General features: G+C 42.4%; 1 long non-coding RNA gene across 1 annotated transcript in view; it reads right to left on the reverse strand.

The window, feature by feature from the left end:
* The window catches only part of LOC121363550, a 54,242-nt gene extending 45,154 nt beyond the window's left edge, over window positions 1-9,088 (reverse strand). Inside the window, exon 1 of the long non-coding RNA XR_005956723.1 lies at window positions 8,932-9,088. This is a non-coding gene — a long non-coding RNA (uncharacterized LOC121363550). The remainder of the gene's footprint in view (window positions 1-8,931) is intronic.
* Between the last annotated feature and the right edge of the window lie 2,386 nt (window positions 9,089-11,474).

The following is an 11,474-nucleotide window of genomic DNA, read 5'->3' on the forward strand; positions in this document are numbered from 1 at the left end:
TTGGCTGTACGTGGTTTATTCAGACATCAGCTGTTTCTCACACCAGAAATCTCACAGGCAACACCAGATTCATCTCCAACTTACAGGGGGAGGTGCTGAGGCACAGAAAGAGGAGGAAACTTGAAGAGGCTTTTACTCTCATACCCAAGGCTGAGTGAAAAAGAATCTCCCAACTTCTCACTCACTTTTCCAAACAATGGCATCACAATTCCCATTTCATCAAGGCCTAATTTTTGGACAATAGCATGTCTAGATGCATATTTTACAAATTAAAGGATATTGTAAGAAAAGATAGTAGAAGAATGACTAAATAAAGTCTGTGATCAAAATAATCTGCAGTCCCAGAAGCGTTAATTTTTCTTTGTACCCATTATTTCTTCCAGTGGCTTCTACAGTAGCAGCTTATGGTACATGACAGACAGAAAAAAGCTGGGGGCTATATGAAGTGATTTGAGTGGGGCTTAAACTTTATGTAGGCCATCAGCACGAAGCTGAAATTCACTCTGTGAAGAGTGGCTTTATTTTTTTTTTTAAATTGCCATTAGAAGCAGACCCACCCAACAGCTACTGGTCACCTGTGGAAACTTTTTTGTCCTGAGCACTCTACAGAAATGCTCATACAGAGCTGGAACAGAGGCTGCAAGCACACTGGCAAAGTGGGTTTTCAGCTTGGTCTCCTGGTGTTAATTGAATTCTAAGATTCTTCTATTTGTTCTTCCATTACTTGCAACTTTAAAACTAATGGACACAGTTAAGGCATAGGCCTAGTTTTTTACAGATTAATGTTCAGGAGAGCTTGTTAGCACTTCCCGCTGAACCTTCAATTGCTCTTCCATTTAATGTTTTAGGTTAGATTGTATCTCAGGAGGAACATACTGAACAAGAAAAGTTACAAAATTCAGGAACTGGATACAGGTGCACTCACCCCCCTTTTCCAGGTGAAATCCAGCCCACCACCAAGCCTGTGCAAACTCTTCGGCGCATTCAGCTCAGCAGGCATCAAAAGTTAAAAAGCTTGCAGCAATTATTTCAACAATAATGGAATTTTAGTGCTTCTGTGTCCAGCCCAGAACCTTATATGGGTGCAAACCAGCCATATCCAGCTGACACTGTAAAGAAATCTATTTTGGGAAGAATTATGCTCATACTTTAAGTTCCTTCCAACTTGATAAGACCGATTGCAAGACATGGCCTGCAGTGCCCTGGACCAAAGGGACCTGCACAGCAAGGACACACAGACAGGTGTGGCACCCTCCACAAACATGCAGGTCTCCTTAGAAAATTACACTTCTTCTGTGCTCACTGACTTCCACTCTGGCCTGCTCCTTACAACAGTCACAACCACCTTTCAGCTGGCTTTCCTGTCCCAAATCAGCCCACTCCAGGCCACCTTGTTCCCAGCTGGCTGCACCCGCAGCCATGTGCTATTCCTTAATATAGTTCAATTAATTAATTAGATAGAAATCCTGTATCTTCTCTTAAGCAACACTGCTGAGCTTTGTTTCCTGAAAGCATTCTGGGGAAAACAAAATGCAAGCACCAGATAGATACCATTTTTATGCTGTTAAATACCACCCCCAGAAATATTTTGTGTTATAGAGAAGTAATTACTATTCTAAGTAAAGTGCTAAATAGCATCTTAAATGTGTACATGTGAATACTGTACATGCAACTTCACTTTTATTTACACCAAACAGGAGCACACTCATACAAGAAATACTCAGATCTCATACATGAGACATATACATAGTAATGTAGGTTATACTTTAAATGAAATAATTTTATAGAGACATTCAAAGGTACCAGTAAGACAGTAGAAATAATTGTTTTAGTATAATTTAAAATGTAAATGTCATGTAATATGTAATTTAAATGTAAATCTGCACCTTAAACCTTCAATCCATCAATGTAAATCTCCATTTAAGAAACAAAATTTCCATGTGATCATGTTAATTCCTCCTTCTATAATAATTATAGAATGAGAAACATATAACCTTTAATTAAAAACTGGTAACTAGCTATCTTCATAACAGATCGAGTTGAAAAACTGTTTTTATAAAATGGTTACTAATAAAATAAATTTTAAAATGTTAATTATTTATTCACATAATAACTAAGCAATCAAAAAACACCTATATGTCACACTGCATTAAAACCAAAACGAAACCTCATGATGAACCCCTGCAGCAAAATTGTGTATGTCCTTTGGGCCTGTAACAGTTTCCATCCATTTTGGGATGTGATCAATTCCTTCTGTGCACCCTGCAATTCATAAATGTGTGTTGGTTTAGGAAGAATACTGATGCCGTGTCCCTTAAAGGCAGAAAGCAGCATTCTGACACTCATTGGGTTAAACTGGGTAAAGCAAGAAGGTACAAAAGCTCACTGCCCAAGTATGAAAGCTGTGCAGAATGTAACATTCTTTAAATGTACTTTAAGAGTCATTCGAGTTCAGGCTTCCTGCATCAGGTTTTTAAATTAGTGTTAGTTGTGTTTGAGAGTACAATCCAAAACCCCCTGATATCTGTGGGAGACTTTCCATTGATTCAGGACTGGATATACTATTTTGTTTCCTATAGACAAATTAGACAATACATCTTATCTGCCAAAGGTAACAAAACGATCATGAGAACTCTCCTTTCTTAAAAAAAAAAAAAAAAAAAAAAAAAAAGAAAAAAATAAAAAAGTCTGCAACCAGACAGAAAAATAAATATATACATAAAAAAATAAGAAAATAAAGAATGATTTATCAAAGAGGAAAATCTTTTGAAAATGATACTTGCTGTATATACAAATGGAGAAGTAAATATACCAGAGCTCTTTGTGTTTGGGTAGCAAAACAAATACAGCGATCAAAATCTCTTGGATGCAACAAAACAGCCTTCCTAGCCTTTTGCAGACTGCATTCCAATAAAAAGCAAGAGCAGCTCTGAAAAGATTGCCAACGCATTTAGAAGTCCATGTCAAAGCTTTGTGTTCACCAACACAGAACTGCCTGAACTGAAACAACTGTCCATCTGAGACACTGTCAATATTTGTAGCTGCTTTATGGTTATTGCACCCTGCAGATGAAAACGCAAATGAACTCTCCCACTGAACAGCCCCTCTTCGATCACCTATGCCACTGTGATTCCACGAGCCCAGTTACTGTGAGCAGTGCTTCAGAAATAATAACCTAACTTGTGTGAAAAAACCAGCATTTGGTGATCACTTTTACAGGCCCCTTAAACTGACTCCTCTCTCTGAGGAATTAACTGCAGTGTAAAACACCTTGGCCTAGCCGGGCTGTGAAAAACAAAAACGCTCTGCTCTCACATACTTCTCTAAGCTACTCAGTTCAGCGGCCTGTCCCTCCAGCATTAAAATAAATAGACTTGATGGTGCTGCTCCTTGTCTTCTAGCCCCTGTTTGCAAGGTACTTTTCTACTTTTGAAACTACATAAAATGAGGGGAAAAAAATCAGAGAAAAATAAAGAAAACAACACCAGTCTAAATGTACTATTTTTTCTAATTTGGCACTCCAAAAATATTTGTCTCTGTAGTTATAAAGGCATGTGAACTCTTTTATTATTGAAACTGTAGCTGGCCTCTCCTCTGGAAATGTCTGCTTACATTGACAAAAGAACTTCAGGAGCTGAATGAATGCCACAGCAAACATATCTCTGTGAAGGTATCTGAATAAATGGGCAACATGCTAAGTGTCCTTCAGATTTAAAGTATGGCAAAATATCAGTCAGCAATTCAAATGCAATCAATCAAGGGCTGTAGAAAATGATGACTTAATTAATATTTGATAAAGGTATATTGGTTATTATAATAGTAAATTCGTTTTTCCTTAGCTCCTCTTCCCTCCCCTTTGCAAAATGTTCGATTGGTATGCAAAGCAATTTACTTTTCTATTTGTGCTTTAACAAGTTTGAAAAGAGCAAATCACTTTGAAACTCCACACAGATTGGACAGGAGCTAAATGTTTTCCTTGGCAGATAACAGGATATGACGGTTGAGGTTAATTTAAATTTACGTGTGTAAAAATAAATAGGCAGTACATTGCCATCTCAGATCTACAGACTCCTTCCAAAAAGACTGCCTTAATTTAAATAAAGAATGCATAAGGTAATGCATCAGCTACATACCAAATATTGACGCAGCATTCCCTCTTTTATATTCATAGAACACTCATTTGGAGCATCAGTGAGATAAAGCTCTTTGGAGCATCCCCCTGCTCTTTTTTTTTTTTTTAAGCAAAACAACAAAACATGATTCATGCTTAGATGTGTATTTTGGAGCATCATGCCTAGACAATTTTAACGAGAGTTTTGAAAAGTTTTGTGGAAAACCCTGAAAACCACTGCAGCAGTCAGATCTTTATTTGAAACTATTATGTATATAGTCTTAATCTAAATCCCATTTGAAGTCAGTGAAAAAAACCCTGTCGCCTTCAGAGGCCTTTGGATCAGATCCTTTGTTTCCAGAGGTACAGAACAGCAAATTTCAAATGTATGCAAGAACGAGGAGTATACAACTACTAAATAAATGGTAACACTAATCTGTGAAAAAAGACACTTTTTATAAAGGGCAACTCAAAATTATGAGATCTCATATTTGATGGTATATTTTTTTTAAAAGACAGGCTGCAAAAGGCCTGATCCTGAGCATTTTATTCCTACATATCCCTCTACAAATGAAGGTGTCTAGAACAGAATTACATTCTATTTTGGAGATCATAAGTCAAATTTAAATAAAACCCTTCTAGAACTGGAGATTTAAAATATCCTCTGTGAGTGCAGAGGAATACCTGTGGACAGATTTCTGCACCAGTGCTAAGAGAATCACGGGCTGGTTTGCTCTCTAGTGAGAAGTTACAGGCCAGAATTATTAGTGACTCCACAAATGTGCACACAGACTATCTTACTGAATATCTGGTGGAGGGGGATTGCTCCAAAGGCCATCAAATTCAGCTCAACAGAATTCAATGTATTGTGGCTCAGGTATTGAGTCAGATGCATAAACAAGGACAGATCTGCACAGCCCAGCACAGTTTAGAGCAGACAAACTCAGGACTTGCAGAAGTGCGTGTGTACTTCCAAACACCTACCCGACCATTTTCTATCTGCTGGGATCACTGCTGGGGAACGCCTATTGTGCTGGCTACAGGGATTCCAACTTTTTGTCTTCTGGCTGCAAACGTGAGTCTAGCTGCACACACACTGAATAGATGAACACTTATCTCTGCGACAATCAAACGCGCAGGGCGAGCACACGCTGCACGAACACACATGCAGCTATGAAGGAACACACTCCACGGTGTGTCTTATTTGAGAAACAAAACACATGCAATCATATTTTTAAATTATTTTTCCCCCCTTCTCGGACAGGTACAGGCACCATAAACCAGCATTAGAACTCTGGCAGCGTGGCTTTGTTGTGCATCTCAGACCTGCACAAGCACCACACTGCAGGGGGATGAGGGAGGGTTGATTACCAGCACCTGCTTCAAGCTGCGAGGGACTGATGCAGTTAGCAGGAAAAATGCCTAATTAGAGCACATTTCCATTTTCCTGAGGGAAGGTGTCACGATCACGGGCCTGCCCCTGCCCTGAGCACCCATGTGCGTGGCAGACTCTGAGCACCAAGGCCCTGCCAAGGTTTACGGAACATGTGGCACACGGATGGAGGCCGAGTGCAGCACAGAACCCACTCTGCTCGCAGGGGAGCTGATGAAGCAATGAGTGAATGTGAATTACCTCCCCCCAACCACCAAAAAAAAAAAAAAAAAAAAAAAAAAATCGTTTTTTTTTCCCCCAAAGAAAACTAGATGAAAAAAGGCATTCCTTTCACTCCTTTTATTTCTGCTTAGCTGCTACCGAAGGTTTATGAATACTTGGCATGTACTATAAGAAGACAGTGCTGTACCCACAGAGCCACACAAAATAGAATCCAGCCTCACAGTCCTACTCATCTCACATATTCAACAAAGACGAGAACCCCGGACTGCACTCACATCTAGAAGAGCTAACTCCCTCTCCATTCTCTTTCCCTTTCTTCTCTCCACCTCCTCCTCTCCTTTACCCACAATAAAATCTCTCTTACCCTGATCCAAACCCGGCAACGTTCATCTGGACGAAATTACAATTAATTTTAAAAAGTTTAGCCAGATGGCCCAGTTGCTATCTCTGGCAGTAAGCTCCCATGGTAGCCCGCCTGCCTGCAGATCCTGTTCCTGTGGGATCACTGCTGTGCCACGCACGGAGCACGGCTCTGCCCAGCACTCCGCACCCCTCTCAGGCCTGGAACACATGGACCTCACCCTTGTGTTCCCCTTGCTCTCCACACCAGTGGGTAAAAGCCAGATTTTCAGCCAAGATAGGTGGGAGGCTAACAAGAGACAGTTCATTTATCAGCAACTCCTTAATTTTCCTTTCGAAGGACAAAACTGCATTTCGAGGATTGAGATGAGGGAGAAACACTCATTTTGCCCTCAACTTGCTCTATCATAGAATATTTTAATTCTGCTTCACTCAACTATTACCTGAAAATACGCAAAACTTCATAATTTTTATCTGAAAATACGCCAAATTTCATCCTAACCAGCTATAAAATAAATCTTTTAATTAAGCAAAGTATTGTCTATGCTTTTCATTTTTCATTACATGCACCAAACATTTTGTACGAGAATCTTGGCACTCCAACACAAAACACTTTCAAAATGTAAATGCTCCAGCTCACATGCATAATTTCTGAAGACATTCATCTGAGGGACTGAATAGTTCTATCAGCAGTTATATTTCAAGTTACAGACAAAAAATAATTTTGAATTTAAACCCTGGAAATTGCCAATCTAATGAACAGATTTTAATCCCTCTTCAATTAACATGCACGTGGTCTTTATACACTGCTATGTTCAGCATACTTATAGAAACCCTCACTGTGAAATAAACCAGGCAATTCTGCTTCTTTTACTTGCAGAGGTAATTTCTAGCAAACCTCCACAAAAAAATGAACTAATATGTGAGAAACAATTTTATATTCCTTTAAGCTAGTCCTCATCAACAAAACAGCCCCCAAGTATTACAAGCTAAGGATAAAATAAAAAAAAAAAAAAAAAAAAAAAAAAAAAAAAAAAATCTTCTTTAGATAAATAGCATCATTAGGAGCAGTATTGCCGAGTACTCTGAAATTTCTCAGTGAGGAGTGTTCAGCAGTTTGTGAACCCTCAACTAATATTTTATTAGCATTGTACCGTGTAGCTGCTACAGGCCTCTAAAAATTACTTTGAAGAAATTAATTTTAGCTATCACCAAGCCACATGCTCCTAAATTCCTTTCTTAATCTACACAGTTCACTAAAATATTCTCTAGTTACTCTGAGCATGATCAGCCAATAAATACTGCTTTACTACTCACAGTTATGAGTTGTATTTCAGTTTATGTTGCCATAAAACACTTCTAATGCAATGCCAATACGGAGATGGTTTTGATACAATGCTGTCAATGGCCTGAATTTAAAATTATTTTTTTATAAATCACTAGGTATTTTCAAATTATTTTGGGGTGTTTTTGGGGGGTTTTATTTAGTTTTTTATTTTTTGCAGAGAAAGCCTCTGAACTTATTTGTGTTTGGTCTGTTATTTACTTTAAATCCTAGGCATAAATAAAATTAACAGGAAAATATTAAAATATTTTACACAAGCCTCCCATTTTTTCCATTGTGCAGAAAAAGCATTTTGGTTTAGAAATACATATGAAAGGACTAGTTTCCTCATAAAGTGTCCTGAAATATATTTATTTTCAGATACTTTAATTTCCACATAGATTAGTCTATATAAAGAATTGAAAATACCTATTATTTTAAGTCTGGCAATTTCACAGTTGTAATAAATCCTAAGTGTTTAACTATCTGTCAAATTGCGCCTAACTCCGTACATCTCTATCCACATGCTACTTTGGTCTATAAATGGCATTACTCTAATATTTAAGTATTCTACTTAAAATAAATTCCTTCATTAACACTCAAAGAGAAAAAGAGTGGGAGTGTGCGTGAGCATGTGCCAGATTGCATACGTAAAAGATAAAAAGAAAATACACTTTTGGCACTTACGGACCTTTAAAGGCCTTGAAAAATAGTATTTTTAAATATATTATAACAAATGGTAATTAGACACTAATACTGAACAATTCCAGGTATCAAAAAATTTAAACACGAATGATGAAAATATTTACGTTCAAAATCATGTTGCTAAGAAAATCAGGAAATGTAATTGTGATGAGATACAATCATTGAAGAGCATCAGATAGTTACCTGCAAAGCCAGGAGTTGAGCAATGCCACCAGGTCCCTTCTCTCGTATGTGTCCCTACAAATAAACCCCATGCACTGGCTGGTGGCTACGGTACAGCTGCTCTGCACAGGGATGCTTAATAATGCTTCACACAGACTGAAATATTAAATAAATGTAAAAAACTTGCACCGCCCAACTTTGTTTCTTCTCTTAAGCTCCCTTCTATTTCTATTTTTCAGAAGGGAAGGGGGAAGCGCCATTCAGGAAAGCAGTTATATTGTGCTCAATGAAGGCAGGACTGGCACAAGTCCTAGAACATTTGCATTCAGAAATAAAAGCTGTGATCGACCTTTGTCTGCTAAGAAAATGAAGCTTGCTAGTTTTAAACAGGCTAGCGAAGGGAGGGGCAGACTCGATAGAGAGGGAGAAGAGAACCTAAAAAACAGCAACAATAGCAAATATTAGTCTATCACATCCTTAATAGGCAGCAAAGCGATCCTCCCGAATGAGCCTGCACCTCGCCGGGCTAATAACGCACTCCTGGTTAATCATAAATTATCAGGCAGCCGCGAGCCAATGTGCCGATCCCCACGTAGTTCCCGAAACTTGATTTTCCCACTTGGCATCCCCTGCGCTCCGGCGGGAGCAGCTTACCCTGGCAGGGCGGGACGGCGGCCCGCGAGCCGCCGATGGATGCGGCGCTGGGTGTTCCCCTCGCAGCTCCGCAGTCCCCGGGAAGGCGGGCGGGAGGCTCCGGGCGAGGCGGCGCATCTGCGCGGCCGGGCAGGCCCGGGAGGCGGCCTCGCCCCGCGCCCCGCACCGGCCCCGCCGGCAACAATGGGCGGCTGCGAGGGGTGGCAGGGACGGCGGCGAAAGGAAGGGAGCAGAGCAGGCAGAAAGGAAGGGAGAAGAGAGGGGAGGGAGCGAGGGGGGAGAGACGGAGGGAAAGAGGAGAGGAGGGGAAAAAAGAGAAGCGTGTTAAGCTTGTCTGGTAGTTAACAAGTCTTGAATGAAGAATGTTAGCAAACAGACAAACAGCATGTCTGATGCATGCTAATAGTCCTGGCTTCACCACTGACAATATGAATAATTCAGCAGAAAGGAGGGAAAAGAAGAAGCGGGGGGGGGGGGGGGGGGGGGGGGGGAAGAAAAAAAAGAAAAAAAAGGCATCCTCCCTTCACGCTCCCAAACGTCTGCAGAGGAGACGGGAATAAAAAGTGTGCCGCAACTTTCTCCTTCCCACCCATCGCACAGAAAATATTCAGCAAAAAGGCCGGTTGGGCACCAGCCCTTTCGCCAGCCCAGCCTCTCGGAGATTTTCGATTCCTATTTTTGTTGCCTATTAATTTCCACCCCCCCCCCCAACCCCCCCCCCAACCCCAACCCTAACCCTAACCCTAACCCTAACCCTAACCCTCCCCCCAACCCCCCTCCCTCTTTACCGCCTATTTTACTTCTTTTGTCTGGGAGCTGGCACCTGTCCCAGAGACGGCATTTTACTGCACATCCCCTTTTCCCTCCTCAGCAGAGAAAAGGGGGGGTGTGGGGGGGAAGGTCTGCAAGGACGAAACAGCCTGTGCACCCCCTGCCCCCCAGACATCCCCCCCATATTTCCTTTTCAGCCACGGTCCAATTACAAGGGGTTTGGAGGGATATCACACGCCCTATTTCACATGGTGCAGATACCTACAGCCATTAAAAATATGTTTCTACGAAAGAGAAAGAGAAAGGCAGAGAAAGCAAGAGGCTCGTTCCCTGAGCAGCACTGTGCACTGGGACCCCGGGGAGGAAAATCACCAGCAAAAGCTCTCATCCTCAGAGCACACAAACCTGCAAAGCCCGAGTCATTGCTCAGGCAAAGGAATCCATTTCCTTAACAGAGGGAAAAGGGAGTGAGGGAAAGGGACGAGCAGAGGGGCGAGCCCTCGGCGCTTTGCCCTCTGCATTGGGATGTACAGCGCAGGAGAGGCGAGAACCAGCCCCGCTCGGGAACGCTGGGAGAGGAGAGGAGGGCTCAGGCAAGCAGAAGAAAAAGAAGATCCTATTTGCAGCATTTTTAAAAGTTCTGCTCTGGCAAAGGCCGTCTGAAGGGGAGGCCCTTGCAGCAAGAATGCGAGCAGCAGCCGCCTTTCCAGAGTCCAGCCTCCTTCTTGTGAGCGACTGGAGCAGTCTGGCGGAGGAGGAGGAGGAGGAGGACGACGACGACGTGAGCCAGCGAAACGCAGCGGGCTGGAGCTGATGATGAAAGCGGCACGGCCCTGCGCGGACAGGCTCCTTTCCATCCCCCGCAGCCACGGGCACACGGACACGCACCGAGCCCAGCTCTGCTGCGACCCCCGCCGGGTACCCCGCGGGCCGGGGGCTGCGATGGGGACGGCGCCGCAGGGAGGGGACCCGGCAGAGAGGCAGCGATAGGAGGAAAGGCGCTGCGCTGGAATGTAAATGCACCCACGCTATGGCAATATGCTTGACAGGGCAGTGCGGCTAATGAAGCTTTTAATTGGGGGAGGTGGGGGTGTGTGTGTGTGGGGGGGTGGTTTCTACGGAAATATCTCCCGGGATTAAACGGAGAGAAGAGGCTCCTCTCTGCAGTCACACACCTACACCGCTCTGCGTAACACAACAGTCCGCAAGGACCACGAACTACAGCACACACACACACACAAAACCAACCCCAACCTACCGAGCTGAAAATGGCTATTTGAAAAAGTAAATACTGTATGTGACAGAAAAACTTTGCGATTTTGTTTTCTCATGCCCTTACTTCCAAACCAGCTGCACAGCCAAGCTCAGGCTGCTTGGCCCTTATAACTCTCTTGGCACCGAGTCAAAAGCTGATAAGCATTTGGGCGAGACAGCTCAACTGCTGTGCTGGAAGAAAAACAGCTGCCATGATTGCTGTTTGATTGAGAGCGCTCGCACACACTCACAAAAAACATACCAGGCTGCAAGGACGGGCCACAAATGCCTGAGGATTCAGCTTCAGAAGATCAACATACATTTCCTTAAAAAAAAAAGAAAAAATTATATAGTTTTGCCTCCAAACACCCTCCCCTTCTTTAAAGAAAACGTGCTGCGTGGACTTGCTTTTCTTCTTCCCATCCCCCCTCCATAACCTCAAGCAAACTCAAGGAATTGTGCCAAAAGTCCCGTTGCTAGTTACCAAGTGCATTTTTTTAAACGTCCCTTTGATACTT

The sequence above is a fragment of the Pyrgilauda ruficollis genome, unplaced genomic scaffold (assembly GCF_017590135.1).
Source record: "Pyrgilauda ruficollis isolate IOZ18807 unplaced genomic scaffold, ASM1759013v1 scaffold73, whole genome shotgun sequence".
In the NCBI taxonomy this organism is placed as follows: domain Eukaryota; kingdom Metazoa; phylum Chordata; class Aves; order Passeriformes; family Passeridae; genus Pyrgilauda; species Pyrgilauda ruficollis.